This window comes from Marmota flaviventris, chromosome X (genome assembly GCF_047511675.1).
Source record: "Marmota flaviventris isolate mMarFla1 chromosome X, mMarFla1.hap1, whole genome shotgun sequence".
In the NCBI taxonomy this organism is placed as follows: Eukaryota; Metazoa; Chordata; class Mammalia; order Rodentia; family Sciuridae; genus Marmota; species Marmota flaviventris.
The window spans coordinates 20,245,002-20,253,493 of NC_092518.1; positions in this window are offsets into that span (position 1 = coordinate 20,245,002).

Below are 8,492 nucleotides of genomic sequence, written 5' to 3' on the forward strand. Positions count from 1 at the left end.
AGATAAAAAAATAAAATATACAGAAAAGAAATAAAAAGTTTACAGGAACAAAATTGATATAAATATTAATCAAACATCTTAGCCTTTGAAATATTGATTCATAAAATATAACTGCCTCCAAATAATATGGTAGAAATGAGAAAAATAAGGATCTATGAATATGTATAAGTATCCTGTTAAACACAGAATTCTTTAAGAGAAAAAGAAGAGGAGAAGGGGCTGTAGAAAAGAGTTTGAGATTCAAGAGGTGAGTGGGTTATATGCAGAGGTGACATAGGATGTGTTTTTAAGAGGAGAAAATAAAAACAAACAAAGAATAATTTTTTAAAAGATGTAAGTAAAAGAGTTAAAGGAAGAGTAAGAGAGAGAGAGAGCAGTAGAGTTTGGCTGTTGTCAAGAAAAAAGAGAGAAGTAGAAACAAAGGAAAACACTTGTGAAATAGTGAATAGGAACTCAATCCAAAATATACTCATCAAAGACCTAATCTTCCAAAAAATAAACAAGGTAAAAAATTAAAAATTTAAAAATATAGGGCACACACACACATATAAAAGGAAATGCTTAAAAAAAAGAAACAAATATGTATGTGTACAAATTCATAAGTGCCCATCATTTGTCAATCAGTACGCATTCAAAAACAAATCAAAACATAACAAAAACAAAAAAGCAAAATGGTCAGTGAAAGGGTTTTTTTGCCTGCTGTCTGCACCAAACTGCCTTTCTGTTTCTCAGAGTCCCTTCTCAGTAGGATAGTGTGATGAACTATGGAAGATGCTGGCAGCTTGACTCCCTCTGGGATCTGTGCAATGAGTTGCTGCAAATGAAGCTCCCAGGGGTGGGTATTTGGTTTATTATTTCCCCAGGTGTGTTTTATAAGGAGATGTTTCAGGCATTAATGAATCAAGATGCTTCTAGGACTGTATCCCAATACTGTCTGCAGAGCACCACTGGGAATTGGTCCTTTACTAGTTCTGTCTTTGGGAGATACTGAGTTAGTTAGTTTGTTTGCCTTCTTAAGGGAGGTTTTGGAGCCCTGAACTCTGTCACTGTGCCCCATTCAGTTTCTCCCTGCCACTGGTTCTGTGCACTGTTGGCTGCAGGTTCAGTGGAGGCAGGAAGGTGGCACAGGCTTTCTCTGGTTTCCCTGCTCTGTATTACCCATAAGCAAAGCTGTTTTGGAGCACTAAGTTCTGTCTGTGTCTCCGCCCTGTTCAGTTTTCTCCCTGCTGCTGGTCCTGCTTGTTGCTGATTCAATGGAGCAAGAGAGGGGCTGCAGGCTTTCTCCCTGCTCTGACCTCTCTGATCTGTGTTGTCCCTAGTCAAAATGGTCTCCATGCCAGAAAATCTCCATGCCAGAGTTTCTCCTGATTTTCTAGGTTCACTTTTGATCTCACTGTTGGCATCTGCCAGATTTATATGTTGGTTTCAGCCTGGAATTCATGGATCTAAGCTCCCGAATAGCCTCTGGGTCTGCCCACGACTAGATATTCCAGCACTTATGATATTTTCAGACCTTGTATTTTTTTCCTCCACCCCAGCCCTGCCTGGAGCTCAACTCCAATTCTGTTCCTTAGCCTTGTCTAATGTACCCAAACTTTTCCAGTGTTCAAGGCTTTCTGTCTGATATTAGGAATCAGTGGTGTGATTCTCAATATCAGACAGAAATATCCCCCTTTCACTCATCTCCCAGAGAAGCAGTTTCCTCCATGTTTGAATCCCTAGTCATGAACTGTTAAGAACCATCACTTACCGCAAATCTAACATCTTGAATTTTAAAGTCTTTAGCATTTGTGTTTGTCACCTTTTTGTTTCTGTGACCAAAATACCTGACACAAACAACTTAGAGAAGAAAAGGCTTATTTTGGCTCATGGTTTCAAATGCTTCAGTCCATGGTTGGCTGGCTCTGTTGCTCTGGGCCTAAGGTAAGACAGAATATCATGGATAAAGGGCATGCATGAGGAATTCTGTTCACCTTATGACACCAGGGAAGCAGAGGAAGATGGGGGAGGAGCCAGGGAGAAGATAGTCCCCAAGGGCATACCCCCAGTAAACTACTTCCTTCAAACATGTCTCACATGCCTATAGTTTCCATCACCTCCCATTAGTCCATTCAAATTATTAAACCATCAAATGGATTAATTGATTAATCCATGATTAATCAATTAGTCCTCATGATCCAATCATTTCTGAAAATATTTGCCCCTGAACACTGCTCTATTGGGAACTAAGCCTTCAACACATGAACTTTGGGGAGACATTCCAGATTCAAACCATAACAGCATTGTTAGATAGGAAATAGTTCTTTATCCTATAAATTTAAATAATTTACAAACTGTTTCTTTATTTAAGAAACCATATGACTACATCCACCATAAAAATCCCTAAATTATCTATATTGCCATTATTTCTAATAACTGATAATATATCATATGTACTTGCATCTCTATTATGAAGAATTTTTTTCTGTACTAGGGACTAAACCCAGGACCTTTCATATTCTGGCAAAATGCTCTACATCTGAGCTATATCCCCAACCTTATTTTTTATTTATTCATTTATTTTTTAAGACAGGATCTCACTAAATTGCTAGGGATGGCCTTGAACTTGCAATCCTCCTGTCTCACCTTCCCAAATATCTATTGAACCACTACACCTAGTATCCATTGTGAAGAACTTTTGGAAATTTCAGATTGATACACATCACTTATCTATATAATATCCCTATGATGAAGGTAGATTTGTTAAAAAAATTGTTGAACTCAAATTCATAATTCCAACTAAAAATATTTAATGAAGTGAAAATGTGTTGATCCCACATTATATAAAATAAAATGTACTTGGAAAGTAAAGTTTTTTCTATTGTTACATTCATCATATTTTCTTTTCTCACAGTTTCAGAAGTCTCAGTCCACAGACTCCATTCTATGGAGCTCCAGGTGAGGTAGAACATCATGGTGGAAGCAAGTGGTAGAAGAAAGCAGCTGTAGACATGGCACTCAGGAATGAGAAGAGAGAGGAGAGAGGGAACACTCTGCTCACCAAGAACAGTATATATACCCCAAAGGCATGCCCCCCTCAATGACTCACCTCCTCTAGCCACACCCTACCTGCCTGTAGTTACCACCCAGTTAATCCCTATCAGGGGATTAATGCACTAATTAGGTTAAGGCTCTCATACACCAGTCATTTTCCCTCCAAACTTTCTCGCATTGTCTTACACATGAGATTTTGAGGGATATCTAATATCTAAACCATAATGAACCCTAATACAAAAATTTCATATTATTTTTAACTTTGAGATATGAATACTTTTTTAAAATTTAATCACTCAGCAATTGATAGAATTAAGGAAAAACAGTTTCTTTGATATTCCTTTGAAATATTTGATTTCTTTAAAGAAATACTAAAAAAATCCATGATTACTACAAAAATAACAAATTAATACTTTTATTGAATTTTTGGTGATTAGATATATGTTTTTGACCAATCTCTACTCTATGAGTTGTCTTTGTTTCTTAATCTGAAAAACAATAGCCTCCGAGTTTTAAAGAAATCAACAATACAACAGCTTTAAAAAAATCAAGATAAAACTTACTTGAAGTTACCTTTTTGTAAAATTTTATTTATTCATTTTAGTTGTTGATGGACCTTTATTTTATTTATATGTGGTGGCAAGAATCAAACCCAGTGCCTCACACATTCAAGGCAAGAGCTCTACCACTGAGCCACAACCCCAGCCCTTGAAGTCACCTTTTACAAACTAAAATTGATGTTCCATTTACTTCTATGGTTTTAATTAGTGATACAAAAAAGAGCATTTTAGTAATACCAAAATCCACTCATAATTACTTAAATATTTTTGTGTTTTCCAAAATAAGTTTTACCGTAACTCTTTGTAAAAGATTCAAATATTTTACTACTGTAGAGATGAGGAAACAACACATAGATATTTAAATAACATTCCCAAGCTCTTGGCCAATAAATGTCATACGCTCTGCACAAATAGTGTGATCACAGAGGTGTCCCAGGTGCTCTATGAGAGCCCCAAACCCCAAAACTCTGACATATAATGTATACCGTGTCATGAAGAGGTTGAACAATTCTCTTAATTCATCCATTGATTCCATATTTATTTAATATGGGATAGAAAATGTGAAAAAGGAAAAGTTTTAAATGAGTTAGTAAGGTTCAACTTATAATTTTTGATATTTATTTAACAGAATAGGGCATTTTTATACTTTTACAAAGAAGAAAACCTACAGATATTTTTCTTTACAGCTATTGAAACAAGTTACTATAATTACTATAATTGTGATACTGTCATTTATTTTAAAATATTACCCTATTAAAATATAAAAAAATGATTGAACTATAATATGGAAAACAAAAATATAATTAAAACCCAATTCTGAAAAAAATATATGTGACTCTTGAATTTGAGGCTATACTTCACTCATATTTAAGGAAACTTTCTAAAAGTTTGAAAACTTAAAATTGTCTATTGTCAAAGAGCTGAAAACTTTTGGGAAATAATACATAGACATTTATATGCAAAAATATAGCTGTGGAATTTGTACATTTTTAGCATAAATATTTTTCACGTGAACCTTAATAAAGCCTTAAGCCCATATTCTGGAAGCCTCCTCAATTTTCTGAAAGCTCTATTTAAATATTCTTGGCTCCCCTTGTTTGATTTAGGTCTGCAGGAAGGCTGGGCTCCAAGGCAATAACTTAACAACATAAAGGAGCTCAGTTTTGTATTGTGCAAACACTGTGCATAATTAAGTCTGCTCCTTGGTTCAGCTGCTTTATCTTTTCCATTGTCTCGTATGGACACTGCAATACTCTGTGTACCAATATCTATCTGGCTACTGGTCCCTGAAATTTGCTCTGTCATTTTCTTAGTCATGTTTTTGCAGTTGATCAAAACATTCTTGATGCCTAAATAAGTAAACACTATCTTATTCTGAAAACTATCCATCCCTCTCTACACACAAATACAATGACACATACACATATAACGGAACCAAAAACTCACTGAGGGATTTTTTTTCAGGTTAGACTGCTAATAACCTTCTTGTATTTTATTGCTGGTTGAAAATTTGCAAAACTACAAGCTTCTTTGAAAGTACCTCATTTAAGGCCAACCAAAACCACCTGGTATCCAAAAATAAGTACAGTCTCAGTTTTTCAGGAGTAATGGTTGTAGTTGATTATGCTTGAAAGAAAATTATACATAGTTTGATATGAGTAGTCATTGACATAGCGAACACTTACTCTTTGTCCTTGTATTCAGGAGAAAATAGTTACAGATTAATAAAAATAAACAGGTCATCAAATGAAAACAAATCGAAAGACTCATATTAAAATGAATAGAAGGTATCAACTAGCTATCAAACAAAAGTGTATTGTGAATTTCTTACAAATAACCATTGCCAGCTACTGAAACAAACAAAATATATATGGTGAACAAACCTTTCTATTATTGTGCTGAAATTTGGTGAAAGCTGCAGTTAGACTCAGGATAATTTATCAAAATATATGAAATATATACTATAATTATGCATCTCTACTTCTTCCAATGTATTGATATGCATAATTGAATATTTTAATGACTTAAATTTATTTTGTTTAAAGTGGTCTAATTTTATACAGCCAATAATGACCCCTTAATACATACTGACAATTCAAAGAAAGAATTCTTGTGAAAAATGGGCATCTCTGTTCACAGATTCACAGTCACTATTTTATGTTTATCTGACTGGTATTTAGTCATCAAATAAGTAGGTGTTTGAAACTCTAGACTGACAAAGGTTCATGTTTTACACCATATACTGACATGTATTATTTTGTTTCATATACACAAATATTATGACACAATTAAAAAAAATAAAATAGGCCCCCAAAATCCTCAAGATCATGAGCAATAAAAACAGACTTGGTTTTTCTTTCCTGAATTTGAAATTTGAAAGCATTTACATGTATTCTATGAATGACTTGATACTGAAAGGGGAAGATTACAAGAAAGAGTAGAACAAAACAAAACAAAAACAAAAACTATAGTATCCCAGACTCAGTTCATAAGGGTATCATGAACTAAAGCTAACAACATGAATTGTTCTTGGATACAAATGAACAATCATAGCCAGTTGGAGCATGGATATCACATTCAACACATGGCAAATTTGTTTAAGCATATGGTACACCAATCTACACTTGTGGAAGTTTCCTCCTATCTCCTCCATCCTTTCTTATGGGAGATTCTGTGGGGTTAATAAAGCAATGAGATTGTGACACACAATATAGCAGACTTATCTATTCAAACCAAACTACCAAGTGTGTACTGAGATATAGTTCTAGGCCCCATAGGAAAAACTAAGTGGCTATAGTGTTTGGAAGCTATGGCATTATGGATCTAAGAAAATTCTTTATTAAATAATATTTATTAAATATTATATTTATTAGGACCAACCAGCAGAAGAGGAGCAGCGGCCTGCTGAGAGGCAGAGCGGCCCCCTCCCCCTGCGCCGGCAAGGTAGACGGAACTGTGACCACCCACAGAGCAGGCCCAGCAGACTGCTGAGGGGCAGAGCCGCCCCCCACCCCCCGCGCCTGCCAGGTAGGCGGAACTGTGACCACCGACAGAAAAGGCCCAGTGGCCCGTGGCGGGACAGAGCTTCCAATCACTCCTGCAAGGTAGGCGGGCCTGCGACCCACCGGCAGAAGGGGAGCAGCGGCCTGCTGAGAGGCAGAGCCGCGCCCTCCCCCTGCGCCGGCAAGGTAGACAGAACTGTGACCACCCACAGAGCAGGCCCAGCGGCCTGCTGAGGGGCAGAGCTGCCCCCCACCCCCCGCGCCTGCCAGGTAGGCGGAACTGTGACCACCAACAGAAAAGGCCCAGTGGCCCGCGGAGGGACAGAGCTTCCAATCACTCCTGAAAGGTAGGCGGGCCTGCGACCCACCGGCAGAAGAGGAGCAACGGCCTGCTGAGAGGCAGAGCCGCCCCCTCCCCCCGCGCCTGCAAGGTAGACGGAACTGTGACCACCAACAGAACAGGCCAGACCTGCAACCGACAGACAGAACAGGCCCAGTGGCCTGAGGAAGGGTAGAGCCACCCCCCCCCCGCGCCTGCAAGGTAGGCGGACCTGCGACCCACTGGCAGAACAGCCCCAGAGGCCTGCAGAGGGGCAGTGCCGCTGCCTGCAATTGCAAAGTAGGCAGAACTGCGACCACCGACAGAACAAGCCTAGTGGCCCGCAGAGGGACAGAGCCGCCGCCCGCGCCTGCAAGGTAGGCGGACCTGCTACCGACCGGCAGAGCAGGCCCAGCGGCCTGCCGGCGTGGTAGGCACATTGCCCCAATTGGAGGAGGGGCAGAGCCGCCGCCCGCGCCTGCGAGGGAGACTTTGCAACTATACAAGACCAATATAAATATATAGGGGGAAAATTAAATAGCACAACAGTTTCACCAAGTAGAAAGGAACGCGAACAGTATGAAGAGACAAGGAAAGAAAGGACCACAAGCAATGCAGGTCAACTCAACGTTAGAAGAGGTAATAGCTGCAGCAGATGGAATGTCAGATAAAGAATTCAGGATATACATGCTTCAGATGATCTGGAGTCTCAAGGAAGACATCAGACAGCAAAATCAGACAATGAAAGATCACTTCAACAATGAATTACATAAACAAATCCAAGAAGCAAAAGATCAACTATACAGGGAGATAGAGGTTATAAAAATCAAACAAACAGAAATCCTAGAAATGCAGGAAGCAATAAACCAACTTAAAAACTCAATTGAGAATACTACCAGCAGAGTAGAACACTTAGAAGATAGAACATCAGACAATGAAGATAAAGTATTTCAACTTGAAAAGAACATAGACAGCTCAGCAAGACTGTTAAGAAACCATGAGCAGAACATCCAAGAAATATGGGATAACATCAAGAGACCAAATTTAAGAGTCATTGGGATACAGGAAGGGACAGAGTTTCAAACCAAAGGAATGAGCAATCTATTCAATGAAATAATACGAGAAAACTTCCCAGACTTGAAGAATGAGACAGAATCCCAAATCCTAGAAGCCTACAAGACGCTGAATGTGCAAAATCATAAGAGACCCACACCTAGACACATTATAATGAAGATGCCCAACATACAGAATAAGGAGAGAATTTTAAAAGCTACAAGAGAAAGGAAGCAGATCACATTTAGGGGTAAGCCAATCAGGATAACAGCTGATCTTTCAACACAGACTCTGAAAGCTAGAAGATCTTGGAATAACATATTTCAAACACTGAAAGAAAATGGGTTCCAACCAAGAATTGTGTTTCCAGCGAAATTAAGCTTCAGGATGGAAGATGAAATTAAAACCTTCCACGATAAACAAAAGTTAAAAGAATATGCAGCTAGAAAACCATCTCTTCAAAACGTCCTTGGCAAAAAATTACAGGAAGAGGAAATGGAAAATAACAATGAAAACCAACAGTGG